General features: G+C 42.3%; 2 protein-coding genes across 10 annotated transcripts in view; one reads left to right on the top strand and one right to left on the bottom strand.

The window, feature by feature from the left end:
- DDC (dopa decarboxylase) overlaps positions 1 to 14,549 on the bottom strand; it is a 512,652-nt gene that overhangs the window by 363,652 nt on the left and 134,451 nt on the right. The window lies entirely within an intron of this gene.
- The window catches only part of IKZF1 (IKAROS family zinc finger 1), a 68,713-nt gene continuing 63,847 nt past the window's right edge, over positions 9,684 to 14,549 (top strand). For 3 of the 9 annotated variants that reach the window (XM_065751726.1, XM_065751725.1, XM_065751723.1), the window contains exon 1: positions 9,684 to 9,888. The gene's annotated coding sequence lies outside the window, so the exon portion shown is untranslated. Of the gene's footprint in view, positions 9,889 to 10,359; positions 10,541 to 14,189; positions 14,373 to 14,549 lie in introns of those variants that run through there. The other 6 variants (XM_065751727.1, XM_065751724.1, XM_065751720.1 and 3 more) reach the window with 5 other exon arrangements.

Raw genomic sequence — 14,549 nt, 5'->3', positions numbered from 1 at the left:
GAGAGAGCAGTTAGAATGTATTGAACTCCACTTGGAGGAGACTGATGTAGTAGTGAAGAGCTTGTGGGTGAGAATCAAAGGGCAGGCTGGTAAGGGTGACACTGTTGTGGGTGTGTACTACAGGCCCTCTGATCAGGAAGAGGAGGTTGATGAGGCAATTAGAAGTAGCGTCACGTTCCCGGGCGCTGGTCCTTATGGGGAACTTCAATTATCCAGATTATTTGCTGGATGAGCAACTTGGCCAAGCATGCACGGTCCAGATGGTTCTTGCAATGTGTTGAAGACAACTTTCTGATGCAGGTGGTGGAGGAACCAACATGGGGAGGGGTGTTACTGGACCTTATTCTCACTAACAAGGAAGGACTTGTTAAGGAAATAAAGGTTGGGGGCAGCCTGGGTTGTAGTGATCATGAGATGGTAGCGTTCAAGATCCTGAGTGGAAGGAGCAAAGCAAAAAGCAGGATTGCTACCCTGGACTTTAGGAGAGCCAGATCTCTTCTGGGACCTACTTGGAGCTATCCCATGGGCTAGAGTGTTAGAAGGTAAGGGGACCTGTGAGAGCTGGTCAGCTTTTAAACAGCTCTTATTCCAAGCTCAGGGTCAGTGTGTCCCTTTGAGCCAGAAATCGGGAAGGGGTGGCAGGAAACCTGTGTGGACGAGCAAGGAGTTCGTGCAAACTCAAAGGGAAGAACAAGGTCCATGAAATGTTGAAAAAGGGCCTGACCACTTGGGAAGAACATAGAAAGGTTGTCAGGGCCTGCAGGGATGCAACGAGGAAGGCTAAAGCACATCTGGAATTGAATCTGGCAAAAGTGATAAAGGATAATAAAAAATACTTTTTAAAGTATGTTAACAGTAAAAGGAAGATTAGGGAGAATGTGGGCCCCCTACTAGGTGAGGGAGGTGTTCTGGTAACAGGGGATGCTGAGAAGGTGGGGATACTGAACGCCTTCTTTGCTTCTGTCTTCAGTGAAAAAGCTCTCCCTCAGGAATCCCAGACCCTGGAGGTTAGTGAGGGAGTCTGGGGCATGGGAGACTTTCCTTCAGTCAGGGAAGAGGTGGTCCGTGAGTGCCTAGGCAATGCTAATGTTCATAAATCCATGGGACCCAATGGGGTGCATCCACGGGTGCTGAGGGGGCTGGCAGAGGTGATTGCTGAACCGCTCTCTATTATCTTTGAGAGGTCTTGGAGAATGGGGGATGTGCCTGATGACTGGAGGATAGCCAATGTCACTCCAGTCTTCAAAAAGGGCAAGAAGGAGGATCCTGGTAATTATAGGCCAGTCAGCCTCACCTCTGTCCCTGGAAAGGTGATGGAATAGCTTGTTCTGGATGCCATCTCCAGACAATTGGAAGAAAAGGAGGTTATCAGGAGTAGCCAGTAAACCATGGGTTCAGCAAGGGGAGGTCATGCTTGACCAACCTGGTGGCCTTCTATGATGTTGTCACTGGCTAGGTGGATGGGGGGAGGGCAGTGGATGTAGTCCACCTTGATTTCAGCAAGGCATTTGATACTGTCCCCCATGACATCCTTATAACAAAGCTAAGGAAGTGTGGGATAGACGAGTGGACAGTGAAGTGTGTTGAGAACTGGCTGACTACCAGAGCGCAGAGGGATGTCGTTGGCGGTGCAGAGTCCAGCTGGAAGCCTGTAACCAGCAGGGGTTCTGTGCTGGGTCCAGTCTTGTTCAACATCTTCCCCCTTGATGAGGGGATAGTGGCCACCCTCAGCAAGTTTGCTGATGATACAAAGTTGGGAGGATTCGCTGACATGCCTGAAGTCTGTGCTGCCATTCAGCAAGACCTGGACAGGCTGGAGAGCTGGACAGACAGAAACCAGATGAAATTTAACAAAAGCAAGTGTAGAGTCTTGCACCTAGGGAGGAATAATTGCATGCACCAGTACAGGCTGGGGGATGAGCTGCTGGAGAGGAGCTCTGTAGAGAGGGACCTGGGTGCCCTGGTGGACGACAGGTTGACCATGAGCCAGCAGTGTGCTCTCGTGGCCAGGAGGGCCAATGTCATTCTGGGATGCATTAAGAAGAGTGTGGCCAGCAGGTCAAGGGAGGTGATCCTCCCCATCTACTTTGCCCTTGTGAGGCCTCATCTGGAGTACTGTGTCCAGTTCTGGGCTCCCCAGTATAAAAAAGACAGGGATCTCTTGGAAAGAGTCCAGCACAGGGCCACAAAGATGGTGAAGGGCCTGAAGGATTTCCCCTATGAAGAAAGGCTAAGTGAACTGGGTCTCTTTAGCCTTGAGAAAAGAAGACTGAGAGGGGACCTGATCCAGGTTTATAAATATCTGAGGTGTGGGAGACAAAGTGGCGAGGCCAGACTCTTTTCAGCAGTGTATGGAGACAGGACAAGGGGAAACGGACAGAAACTGCAGCACAGGAGGTTCCACATGAGTGGAACTTCTTTACGGTGCGAAAGAACTTCTTTACAGTGAGGGTGACGGAGCACTGGCACAGCTGCACAGGGGGGCTGTGGAATCTCCTTCTCTGGAGATATTCAAGATCCGTCTGGATGCCTACCTGTGCGACCTGGTGTAGGGAACCTGCTTTGGCCGGGGGGTTGGACTCGATGATCTCTTGAGGTCCCTTCCAACCCCTATGATTCTGTGATTCTATGATTCTACGAATTGGGAGGTGTTTTCATGTGGCAGTATGGGAAATGGAAAATCCAGGATTCCCCCCAAGAGCCAAACTCAACAAACAGCTTCTAACTGCAGTTATGTATTACTGTAATAGGAGAGAAACAAGAACCTTAATTTCAGTTTTAAAGAGGGTAAAAATACGGTATGATTATTTTACTTAGTTGTGTATTTATTTATAAAAAGTATTGCAAGGTGTGTATGTTTAAGAACTTTTAAGTTCCCTTTCCTTAACGTAGTTAATAATCTTAAGTAACATTATATCTGTAATGCATTTCTGTTCTTTAATTTACAGAAATGGTGAAAGTCTGGCAATACTTCTGATACCTGTTTGTCTTCTTGACTCTTCACGTGACACACACACACACACACACACACACACACACACACACAAAAGTTGACAGAATAATCTTAAAGTGTTTTTTGCTAGTTAAATTTTGGATACTTAATATTCTTAACTCTGTTTCCCATTTATCTCATGAAATATTACATTATTCAGACTGAGCTCTACTAGGCCAAATTCTTACTTAAGGAGATCAGACTAGCACTTTTACAACTGCCTAGATGACCTTAACTTGTGTGGATTTTATTTTGCATGCTGGAGTTTGGGAGCAGAGAGTTCAGTAGAGTTTATTACTAATAATTTGTATCAGCAGTCACAAGAAAAATAAAGTGGCAGAAAAAAAGCTTTTGCAGTAAATAAAATTTGGAATGTAGGATTTTTGCACACATTTGAAGAAAAAAAACCATTTCCCAGATTCAGAAGAAGCTGAGATTCTGAAATAATGGCATATTCAAATTTCTTTTATTTCAAAATCAGCCTATTAGTTACAATTGTGCAATAGTTAGTTATGATATGTAGACCGAAGATGTGTAATTACAAAGTAGGTTCCACAACTGTTTGAAAGTTCATAACTATTATTTAAACATACACACAAAGGTATACTCCAAGAAGCTAAAAATAAACAAAAAGCAGAGCAATGTATATGGAATATTGACTACTTCAGCTGAATTCAGTGAGAACCACCATTCTCTAATTAGAAAATTGGGTCATATACGTGGATGTTTATTATATTAGCTCAGCACTTCAAAGTAGTAGTATTTTCTGGAATTCATACACAACATCTTAAGTGTTCAGTCCAACTTTTTTTTCAACTCTCAGCCCCACAACTACTGGAGGTAAGGAAGAAAAATATTCTCATTTGCTACATGCTCACTTTTATCCAATTATGAGCCAAACTTTTTTTCTATGTAACAATAAGTACTTATTGATTTAGGAACAAGCAGACATATCGATCCAAAGGGAAAATACACTGTACATGTTGATCAATACTTAACTTGTGGGACAAAACATCCTGATATTCACTTCAAGGCATCAATATATACATATTACTACATGTTTGTGTCATTAAGTCAGGTAACCAGGCTAGATTTCCATCTAAGAGTATAAACTCTCCTAATGATTATTTTTTCTAGTCAAATATTTGTCTCTAAAGGGAAGGAGTAAAGGACCAGAAAAAGAATAATTGTTCACCTCCCTTGACATAAATAATATTTTTCATTAAACTCAGCTAATGCCTATTAAGAGCCACTGGATTGATTATATAATATAAACAGTTATAATTCTGCCAAATCCGAAGAGTATTTACCTGCACTGAGGTGAATTTGGAAATTTAAGCACACGTGTGAAGATATTTAGGAGCATAACTTGTACTTTTTTCAATGTCAGAGTCAACTTGTACAGTAAGGAGATATTTCCTTTTAATATTCAAAGTTAGAGCACATCTAGGTTCGCAGAATATCTTTAAACTCTGAGCAATCCAGACATCACCACTTCATTTCTTTTGGCCTCATAATAAGCCAGGAGTTTCTTCTTGCTGGAATTCACTGACATAGAACTAACCATAAATTATACAAAGATAAACTAATTATAGAGTAATGGAGCAGTTGTGGTACACATTTTTTTTCTCTGACATTTCTTTTCTGTCCCATAATAGCTCTAACACTGGGTTAATCATTTCTATTTAAATGTTTTCTTTATGGTTAATTTCACCCTAATATCACCCGTCTCCATCTTGAGTCTCCTGAGGCAATGAAGGACACACCCAGGGAAGGGGCAGGCTTAGGACAAAGAGAAGCTGTGTCAGCTATGAAGTTTATACTTATTCTTGACATGATCAACTCTATAATAAAAATGTATAATACATGTTGCTTCAGAATGGCATAAATTACATGGCCCTCTTTAAACTGCTTTTATGGTTTCCCCTGCAAAGAATATGCCTGAAAGCTGTGGATCCTCTCTGCACTTCTTTACCCATGTGGGGCCTTTCTCAGGCCTTCACATGGTGGAAATTCGTGTTTAAATTCTCACTATCTTCTGTTTTAGTCAACTTAGCCTCATCTCTTCCTTGACAGATCCAAGCTTGTCCTGTCTTTATCTATTGGAAGCACTGGAAACATTGCCTTAGCACACAGTTTGGGGTATTGTGTCTATTCCTGTCTCTCTCTCCTCAGGTTAATTTTAAAGTTTTCTTTACTTACCCATATTTCTGGGAGGCTCTTGTATCTCTGACCACTTCGTTCAACCTACGTGTAAACACAACTCTTTAGAAACCCAGGTTTAAAGTGTTCCTTAATAATCAGATGCACCCAGATGAGGGGAAGAGGTATAATGTGGATTCACTGCTGCAAGCAGGTGCACACTGGAAGCCAAACAGCCGTGCTTCTGCCTTCAGGCTAGCATCAGCAAGGTGATGATTTTCCAGCGTGCTGGCCTGCTGGCCGGCTCACAGTGATGGCAGGGAAAATGGAGCCTGTCCTGCGGACATGCCAATATAGCAGACTCCTTCATCACACTTAATGAACTTTCAAAACACTTATAGGGTCCTGTGACTACCTTGTGAAAGAAAAACTGTTAATATTTCCTTTTTTTTTTTTTCAGAGAACTAAAGTTCACTTAAAACTGCACAACAAATGCTATTACAAGCCTTTTACTTGTAAACTGGAATCCTAATCTCTAGAGCAATCTTTGTCTCACCATTATAGAAGAAAGCTCCCCCTTGGATTCCTTAACAGACATTTTAAGCTGCTATTAAACTAAATAAAGGTTTCCAAGTGATAGAGATCACAATGGCAAACTGACCACAAAGGCAATATGACCACATACATGTCATTATTAACTGTACATAAGACAATCCAGAGAGAAGACACATACTCTCAGCTATATTGAAATTCATTGGAATAGGAAGGCATAAAGATAAGGAACACACTTTACTTTTCAATGCATCTGATTCCCCAAAGTCAGGTTTTTCGGCATGTCTTTTGCAGAAAGTGTCTGAAGTTATAGTTCCTAACTAACTACATATGTACAGACAGTGGAGTGGACAGTCCACTGAGTAAGGTGGGCCTGTAGAAGATGGTAGACCTCAAAGAAATGACTGGCATTTCCTAGGGCCAAATAAGCATGCTTATTGTAAATCTGAATTGAATTTTACTAATAAAAATGTTCGGTGAAAGTAGATATCTCACAGAATGAATTCCAGATTCACACGTGGACGCTCTTGCCACTTCTAGGCAGTTCAGAAACAGTGTTACATGATTCAAATAATCAAATAAAACAAGTGAATGTTGAATCACTACGGAATGCAAGTGATCAGAGATATTCACTAAATAATTATCAGTAGTAAATAATTAACTTGAAACGATCAGAATTTGCTGTTGAGGCTTTCTTGAGCAGTAAGGTTAGATCAGCCCTTCAAATTATTAGCAATCCTATTAGTTAACTCTTTCTGGAAATTGAAAATAACATCATTCTGAATCACAGCAATGCAAGGAGGAAAATGATGCAGACTGCTATGAAAGAAAGAAGATTTCAGTGCCACAGTGACAATGCTTGGTATTTGTATGTCAGTAGCACAGGTGGTATTTCCATGATCTGGAAGGAGGAGAGATCAGGGTGTCAGTGATGTAAAAGCACTGAACTCTGCTACAAGTGAAGGAATTATTTTCTGAATTTAAAATTCTGACACTATGGCTTAGTGGATGAACAAAGGAATATGCATTCAATGCTAGACATTATGTGGGATGGAAATAGTGACACCTGATAACTGCTGCCTCTAGGCACTATGTGCAAAGAAGACTGGAACAAATCTGGTCATACTTAGTGTTGTGGTAGAATTCAGTATTTAGGGGAGATTTCTGACCATACAAAACAACATCAGTTGCCCATTTGTGTCTCCGGAAATTTCACATGCTTTGAGTGATTCAACGTCCTAATTTTGATCATGTTTCCAAATCGAAGGAGAACTGCTCACCCAACAACTTTACAATCCCAAAAGCAAATCCTGTGGACATTGTGTCCATTTTTCCTTTGAAAAACTAGGACTCAAACATAAATCTTGTGGCACAACAGCAAGAGGAGCACCTGTCTTTTGCATTCCAGTTGTTAGAAAGAATGTGAATGTTCTGAGCATAAAACTTGTTCAATTTACAAATTTTTTTTTTACTTTTCTATCCTATTATTCTACTTCATCATCATCACCTGCCTGATAATGGACTGAAGCAACATGAATGTAGCACACTGTTCATTCTGAGTCTATAAATCTGCTAGTGAACAGAGAATGGCAACATTCTCAGTAGGAACACTTTACCTCCTTCAGTAACAGTTATTACTTATAGTTAAGAATGGAACCTGAAGGATATCTCCCCTATTATTGTCAGACCATGTAAAAAGTTGGTCTACCTCATGCTTGTAAGCTTCCTCCAGGTACTGGAAGGGCGCAATGAGGTCTCCCCAGTGCCTTCTCTTCTCTGAAGACTGAACAAGCCCAACTCGCTCAACTCCCTCAACCTATCCTCATAGGAGAGGTGCTCCATCCCTCTGGTCATCTTTGTGGCTGAAATACTGCCAGAATCACAGCTGAAGAGTCTGGCTCCTAAAGCCAGGGCCTAAGTGTGCGTCTGCAGCTACACCTTAACAGATCTGCTTGAAGGAGCATCACAGCTCTCTCTGGGATGACTGCCCACTGCTGCCAGCAAAGAATTTGCTATGTATAACAGTGAGTTCAGTGCTGCTGTGCTGTGTCACTAGCAATTCTCACAGGCTCCAGCTATAATGGGATCTTCACAAGACTGGTGTCTTCAGAGCTCCCTGGGCTGATGATAAATAGCAGCACTGCAACATGCAGAAGTTGCTCAGCATCTCACAAGGCACAGTGGCAGCCAGCTCAGCTTGCATATGTCTGGCAATTTGATTTCTGACCTTAAAAATTCTTTTCAAATGTTTGATGAGAAACTGTGGATTGTGTAGTGTTGAAGTCATGCTGGAGCAGGCTCAGACCTGCTGGCCCTACAGAAGTTGGAAGGCAGAATGGACATGAGAGCTTCTGAAAGCACAGCCACCTGAGAAATGTCACTCTTTTTGCTTCAGAACTTCTGGATGGGAAATCTGCTGCATCCTTGAGCTAGCCAGGTTCCCTTTCTGAAGAGTGGTTGTGAAGTTCCCCCTGCCTTTATCTCCTGGTCTCACCGAGGCAGAGCTCTGTGTTTCCTGAAAAAAGGCACAGACTGCTTAGCCTTTGGTGGCACCTTTCTGTGGAATTTTTTCCTTTCTTACTCTCCTTCTTTCTTTCTTTCTTTTCTTTCTTTCTTTCTTTCTTTCTTTCTTTCTTTCTTTCTTTCTTTCTTTCTTTCTTTCTCTTTCTTTCTTCTTCTTCTTTCTTTCTTTCTTTCTTTCTTTCTTTTCTTTCTTTCTTTCTTTCTTTCTTCTTTCTTTCTTTCTTCCTTTCTTCCTTTCTTCTTCCTTTCTTCCTTTCTTCCTTTCTTTCTTTCTCTTTCTTTCTTCCTTTCTTCCTTTCTTCCTTTCTTCCTTTCTTCCTTTCTTCTTCTTTCTTTCTTCTTCCTTTCTTCCTTTCTTCCTTTCTTCCTTTCTTCCTTTCTTTCTTTCTTTCTTTCTTTCTTTCTTTCTTTTTTCTTTCTTTCTTTCTTTCTTTCTTTCTTTCTTCTTTCTTCCTTTCTTTCTTTCTTTCTTTCTTTCTTTCTCTTTCTCTTCTTTCTTTCTTCCTTTCTTCCTTTCTTCCTTTCTTCCTTTCTTCCTTTCTTTCTTTCTTTCTTTCTTTCTTTCTTTCTTTCTTTCTTTCTTTCTTTCTTTCTTTCTTTCTTTCTTTCTTTCTTTCTTTCTTTCTTTCTTTCTTTCTTTCTTTTCTTTCTTTCTTTCTCTCTTTCTCTCTCTTTCCTTTCTTTCTTTCTTTCTTTCTTTCTTTCTTTCTTTCTTTCTTTCTTTCTTTCTTTCTTTCTTTCTTTCTTTCTTTCTTTCTTTCTTTCTTTCTTTCTTTCTTTTCTTTCTTTCTTTCTTTCTTTCTTCTTCTCTCTTCTCTCTCTCTCTCTCTCTCTCTCTCTCTCTCTCCCCCTTCCTCCCTTCCTCCCTTCCTCCCTTCCTTCCTTCCTTCCATCCTTCCATTCTCACATTTGCAATTCTGCATGTAACATTCTGCCCTTTCCCTATATGTAAACCTGCTGGAACACATAGGGGTGTTCTGCAACAACTGATAATCGGCTCTGGGTTTCTGTCCTATCAGATTCATAAGGTCTGCATGTAAGTAGTGATACAAGGAGGGTTGTGCACTTCTGCAAAGCTGCAGAGAGAAAAATGACAGCTTACAAACTTGAGAAGCAATAGTGTGTATCTGGTTCACATGGAGTGTGCCCAGATATTACCTGGAGAGTGAAGGACACATGTGCAGGGCTCCACAGAGGGAAGGGGCTTGAAAGAATCCCCCAGGTGCAGCCTTGTCATTCCTGGTCTAAAAGAAAGCCAGCATTGCCTTGGGGACCACATTTTACCATTCAATGTAGGATTTTAGTAACAGACAACTTCTGCAGAGTTCAGAGGGCAGGCCTGGGCTTTCACATGCTTACTGCTCACTTAACTGTGCATCTCTGGATCATCCCTTTGAAGTCCACGAGGTGACTCACACGTGTAAAGTTATCACCATGCCTATTTTTTTTTTTTTTTGCACCGTGAAAGCGCAGATGAGATAGGATGTGAGAAAGGAAGTACGACTATCCTCATCTTGCAGATGAGGAACTGAATGAAACACAGCAAAAATGAGATCCCTCTCCACCACCACAGCGCGTAGACGCGCTTCATCGCTGCGCGAGTGAGTAATCCCCTCCGGATCCTCCGTGCTCTCCGGACCGAAGCGGGAGCTCTGGATTTCAGCCGCCGCCGTTTTTGAGTAAGTTGCTCAAGTTCCGACCCCGAGCCGCTAGACGCGGGTGCGCTGGGGCGGCTCTGCCCGCTGACCTCCGCTCGGGGAACCCCTCCCCCGCAGCTTCAGCCCACGGGCAGCGCGGCGGGCGCGTACCGGCACCGGGAGCACCGCCCGCCCGGAGCTGCAGGTAGCGGGGAGCGGGTGGGTGCCCGTGCGGGGCAGAAGTTGCCGCGGACCCGCCGTGCTTCCTCCCCGTGCGCTCCCGTCCTCCTTCGCTTTTTGTTTAAAAACCGCCGCGCGCTGGGCCGGGGCTGCTTGAATGCCGGAGAAGAGAAGCGAGGAGCTGTGGGCATAGGCTCGCAGGGCAGGGGACGGCGGGGGCACTGCCCCAGCGCTCGATGCTGGCAGCAGTAAGTGCGGGAGGAGGCGGCACAGGGATGGGAGCCGCGGGACCCAACGGGCGGAGGTTTCCTTTGCCGCTGCTCCGCAAAAGTTACCCCTACTGCGGAGGGGCTGTTTCAGTCTGTAGGCAGTATTAAGGAAGATGTGTGTAGCGAGGAACCGCGCGTGTGAAGGAGCTACTTCCCGCTGCAGCGCTTGGTGCTAAGGAAACTTAATTTGGGGCTTTAAGAAACCTGACTACTTCTTGGATTACTTTCCTACCTTGGTCCGGAAGGTATGCTAATGCTGCCAGGTGCGGCGCGAAGTGTTCTGCTAACAAAACTTCTAGAAGATGGGATGGTGGTTAATACCGTGTCAGTGAGCGTTTGGGGCTGAGGTCTGAAATTATCCTAAAAAAACGGGTGTTTTGTGGAATGCAAGTATTTTTAGACGAGTATGGACACTGGCTTATACTAGGTGAATGATTATAAAGGAAAATAATGCTGGTTCTTTTTTTTCTTTTCTTTTCTTTTCTTTTCTTTTCTTTTCTTTTCTTTTCTTTTCTTTTCTTTTCTTTTCTTTTCTTTTCTTTTCTTTTCTTTTCTTTTCTTTTCTTTCTTTTCTTTCTTTTCTCTTTTTTTCTTCTTTTCCCTCTCCTCTCCTCTCCTCTCCTCTCCTCTCCTCTCCTCTCCTCTCCTCTCCTCTCCTCTCCTCTCCTCTCCTCTCCTCTCCTCTCCTCTCCTCTCCTCTCTCCTCTCTCCTCTCTCCTCTCTCCTCTCTCCTCTCTCCTCTCTCCTCTCTCCTCTCTCTCTCTCCTCTCTCCTCTCTCCTCTCTCCTCTCTCCTCTCTCCTCTCTCCTCTCTCCTCTCTCCTCTCTCCTCTCTCCTCTCTCCTCTCCCTCTCTTCTTCTCCTCTATTTTCTTCTCTGTCCTGCATTCAGTCTGCTAACACATAGCACTGCAAGTGGCATTTTCAAAGGCTTTGAGGCATGGATGAGAAGTTAGAATGAGATTTTCCCGACCTCATGTTTTTATTTTCAATAACCGAACGCCACAAATCCATATGCATTTACTGTCCAGCAGTCCAAAAGAAAAAAAAAAAAGATATCTAATTCTGATTATAATTCATGCATTCACCTTTACAACCCATTTGCTAGACTTTAATAATCTAGTTCTAAAATTAAAGGCTTTAGTGCATTGTAAGGGCCAAATCCTTTAAAAGACGCACTCTGCTAGCTTCAGTTGACTGCTCACATGCACACTGAAGTACCAAATAGTGTGGCTGTCTATTAAACATTATAAATGAAATATAAAGAAAAACGTGTAAAATAATAATAATAAAATAAAATAATAACACCATGTTAAAATCCTTCCAAATACCTTGAAAGACTTTGTGTGAATTAACTCTGGCAGGGGATGTTGTGGCTGCCTTTCTGCACCACTCTCACCTGGCTGGTGAATTGCACAGTTTAAGGGTTTGGAGTCTTAGTGAAATGGAGAAAATAACTAACTTTGTTTATTCTTTCTTTCCTCTACTGGGGGAAAATTTAAGAAAAACAAAAAAAATAATAAAGTGAAAATAGGTTTGATTATATTACCACGTAAAAGCCCAATATTCCTCTTTTGAGGTTAATGTAGCAGTATCATACAGTAGTTCATAGCATGTGCCTTTTCCAAAAGGTGTCATCGCTCCCATATAAGAATTTCTAATATCAACATGCTTTCCTTTGAATTTTAACTTATATTTGTTTTAAGACTGAATAAAAAATACAGGATATGCTGCTTAGAGTGCAGTGTTATCTCCACCTGTTCATTTATTCCCAGCCCTCTCACCCCCAAAAAAGAATCCCTCCTTCCTAAACAGCTCTCCCAGGAAGGAATTACATGGACATGTGCCTTGCTGCTGTATCAAAGCCTTTGAAACTTCTGCATGTGGACATAAGAAACCAAGCACAGACCATGTGCTAACACTCTTAAACTGATAGCTGTCCTTAGCAGAACTGCGTGGGGGAAGTGTCTGAAATACTGCAGAGCTCTGCACTTTCCTTAGTTCACATTTCTGTTATCCCAGACTTGCTTCCAGCCTTAAAGATTTTCTCACAAATATTATACTTGTTGACTATTTGAATGTTGTTTATTTTTGGGGAGTGGGGTACAGGCTGAACAGGGTTGAATTAATCTAAACCTGGAATTCGATGTATTGCACATCTGAAAGTATGTGAAGAACTATGAAAGTTGTCACCTAATATGAGGTAAATTGAGGATAAAAAGACAAGGAGAAAGGAAGCTTATCCAGAGTGGGAATGGGAACCACATGGAAGTCAGTGAAAGCACAGTGCAGGCCATCCTCTGGAGCCAGGGTTTCAACCCTTCCGTACTATCTGCAGGAATCACACACTTCTGAGGTATGACTTCCAGGGAAGCAACAGGAAGGCAGAGGCATAAGATGAAATTCCACTTACTGCCTTAATTCAGGTGGGAAGGAGTGGTGGGCCTTGGTGAGGAGACACCAATCTCTTTGCCCCAACATAGTGATGGGAAGGCAGTATGGAGCTTGCATCCCTCTTTGCCCTTCGTGCTCACGGTGACTTGGAGGTGCTTTGACATGGGTCCTATGAGCATTCCCTGTGTAAGATGCATGTTCCCAGACTGACTGCCCAACTTCTGGTGAGCAGAATGCATCGGTGTGATTTTGCAGGACATGTGTACACCTGCAGCTTCCCACCTTGGCTCCCAGCTGCCCGTGCTTACTCTGGAAGTAGCTGTATTTTTAATTATACAAGCATCAGTGACATGTTTGTCATTTGTACTAGGTGCAGAGTACAATAAAAATGCAATAGTATCCACCTCAGTGTTAACGTAGCAGTTTTCCTTTCCCTTGTGGAGGTTAATACCAAAAACCTGGTTTGCTTGCCACTTCCACTGACTGCATAGCTATGCAGAAATGTAAGTGGAGAATCAATCCACAGAGTTTTACAACAACGCAAAGCTTGTTTCTCATCATTAAAATTGGATAACTCTGAAATCAAGCCAAAAAATGTCCAGGGTTGTTTTATTTGAGCTTAGGTACTTCTTACACTATCAGTGCAATCTTACAGAAAACAACGAGATGGGTCCGGTTTGCATTTAGGGGACGGAAAACAAGGAAGGGCATAATGAATTGAATGCTATTCTGGCAGATCATTTTTGGCGACTTTTTTAAAGTCCAAAAGATATCAAAAGTCGTGGATCATAGCCTAATTGTGTGGCTCTTTGTCAGGAAAAACTTCCACTGAGGACTTGTGGGATTTTTTAATATGTTTTATGTGTAAAAAGATCTCGGTCCACAGTGAATTTTATTGTTTTACAGTCAAAACTCACATATGTACTTGATTACATTTTGACCAGTCATTATGTTCTACTATTATTAAAAGTAATAGAATTAGACCAAAGAAAACATAATAAAGTAGTAAAATGTAGTGCAGCAATAATGGGGTCTTTAGAAAAAGTTGTCATCTTTATGTGTGCAAAGAAGGATACGTGGCCGACATTGTAGTGGACTCCCATGGAATTCCCCCTTTCAAAGTGACAAACCACACTTTTCTAGGAAGTTGAGTATCCCACACAGAAGAAAGCTTTGGGAATGATGTTTTCTTCTCAGAATCCTTCCCCCACAAAAAACAAACAAACAAACAAAAAAACCCCAAATGGGAGTGGAGGAGGTTGCATTGCTGGAAAAACATCACTGGGTTGAATGTATTTGCTAGATACGTTCTAAAGAATGCCAGGAATCTATTATGTTAGTGGAAGGTAAGGACTCCTAAAGTTTTTCTGGGAATATGACTTCTTGGGAAATATTTTTGTTAGGTGCCTGAAACTCAGTGCAAGAGTCTGAAGATGAAAGACCCATTCCTCGCAGGCATTCTTTTTCCTTTAATGCAAATATTCTTTTTTTTTTCCTGCTGGATAGCTAGAGCATTCAGAGAAAAGTGTGAATTCCATCAGCCAGATAGGCAGCCTTGATCTTCTCAGTTTAATGGTAATTCCCAGACAGCACCTTCAACTCATCCAGAGAGGCTATGCACCATCTCACCTCCCTTGTGGCTACCCAGCAAAACTGATTCCAGCTGGGAAACTCCCTGCTTCCAGGTCAGCTGTGGTGTTTTGTTCCTATGACTGTAATCTGGACATAAACATAACTACAACTTGGAGTCAACAAATCTTGCCTTTGCTTCCTAAATTTAAAGAGAATTACATTGGCCCCAGAGGCTGCGCTGTGATGTATCTTTATTAAAAAAACATCTGCCTCACCCTTTTCCTTTAAGA

This window comes from Cyrtonyx montezumae, unplaced genomic scaffold (genome assembly GCF_038088225.1).
Source record: "Cyrtonyx montezumae isolate F1298 unplaced genomic scaffold, pur_monq_1.0 scaffold_8, whole genome shotgun sequence".
Taxonomy (NCBI): Eukaryota; Metazoa; Chordata; class Aves; order Galliformes; family Odontophoridae; genus Cyrtonyx; species Cyrtonyx montezumae.
This window is presented reverse-complemented; position numbering and strand designations above follow the sequence as displayed.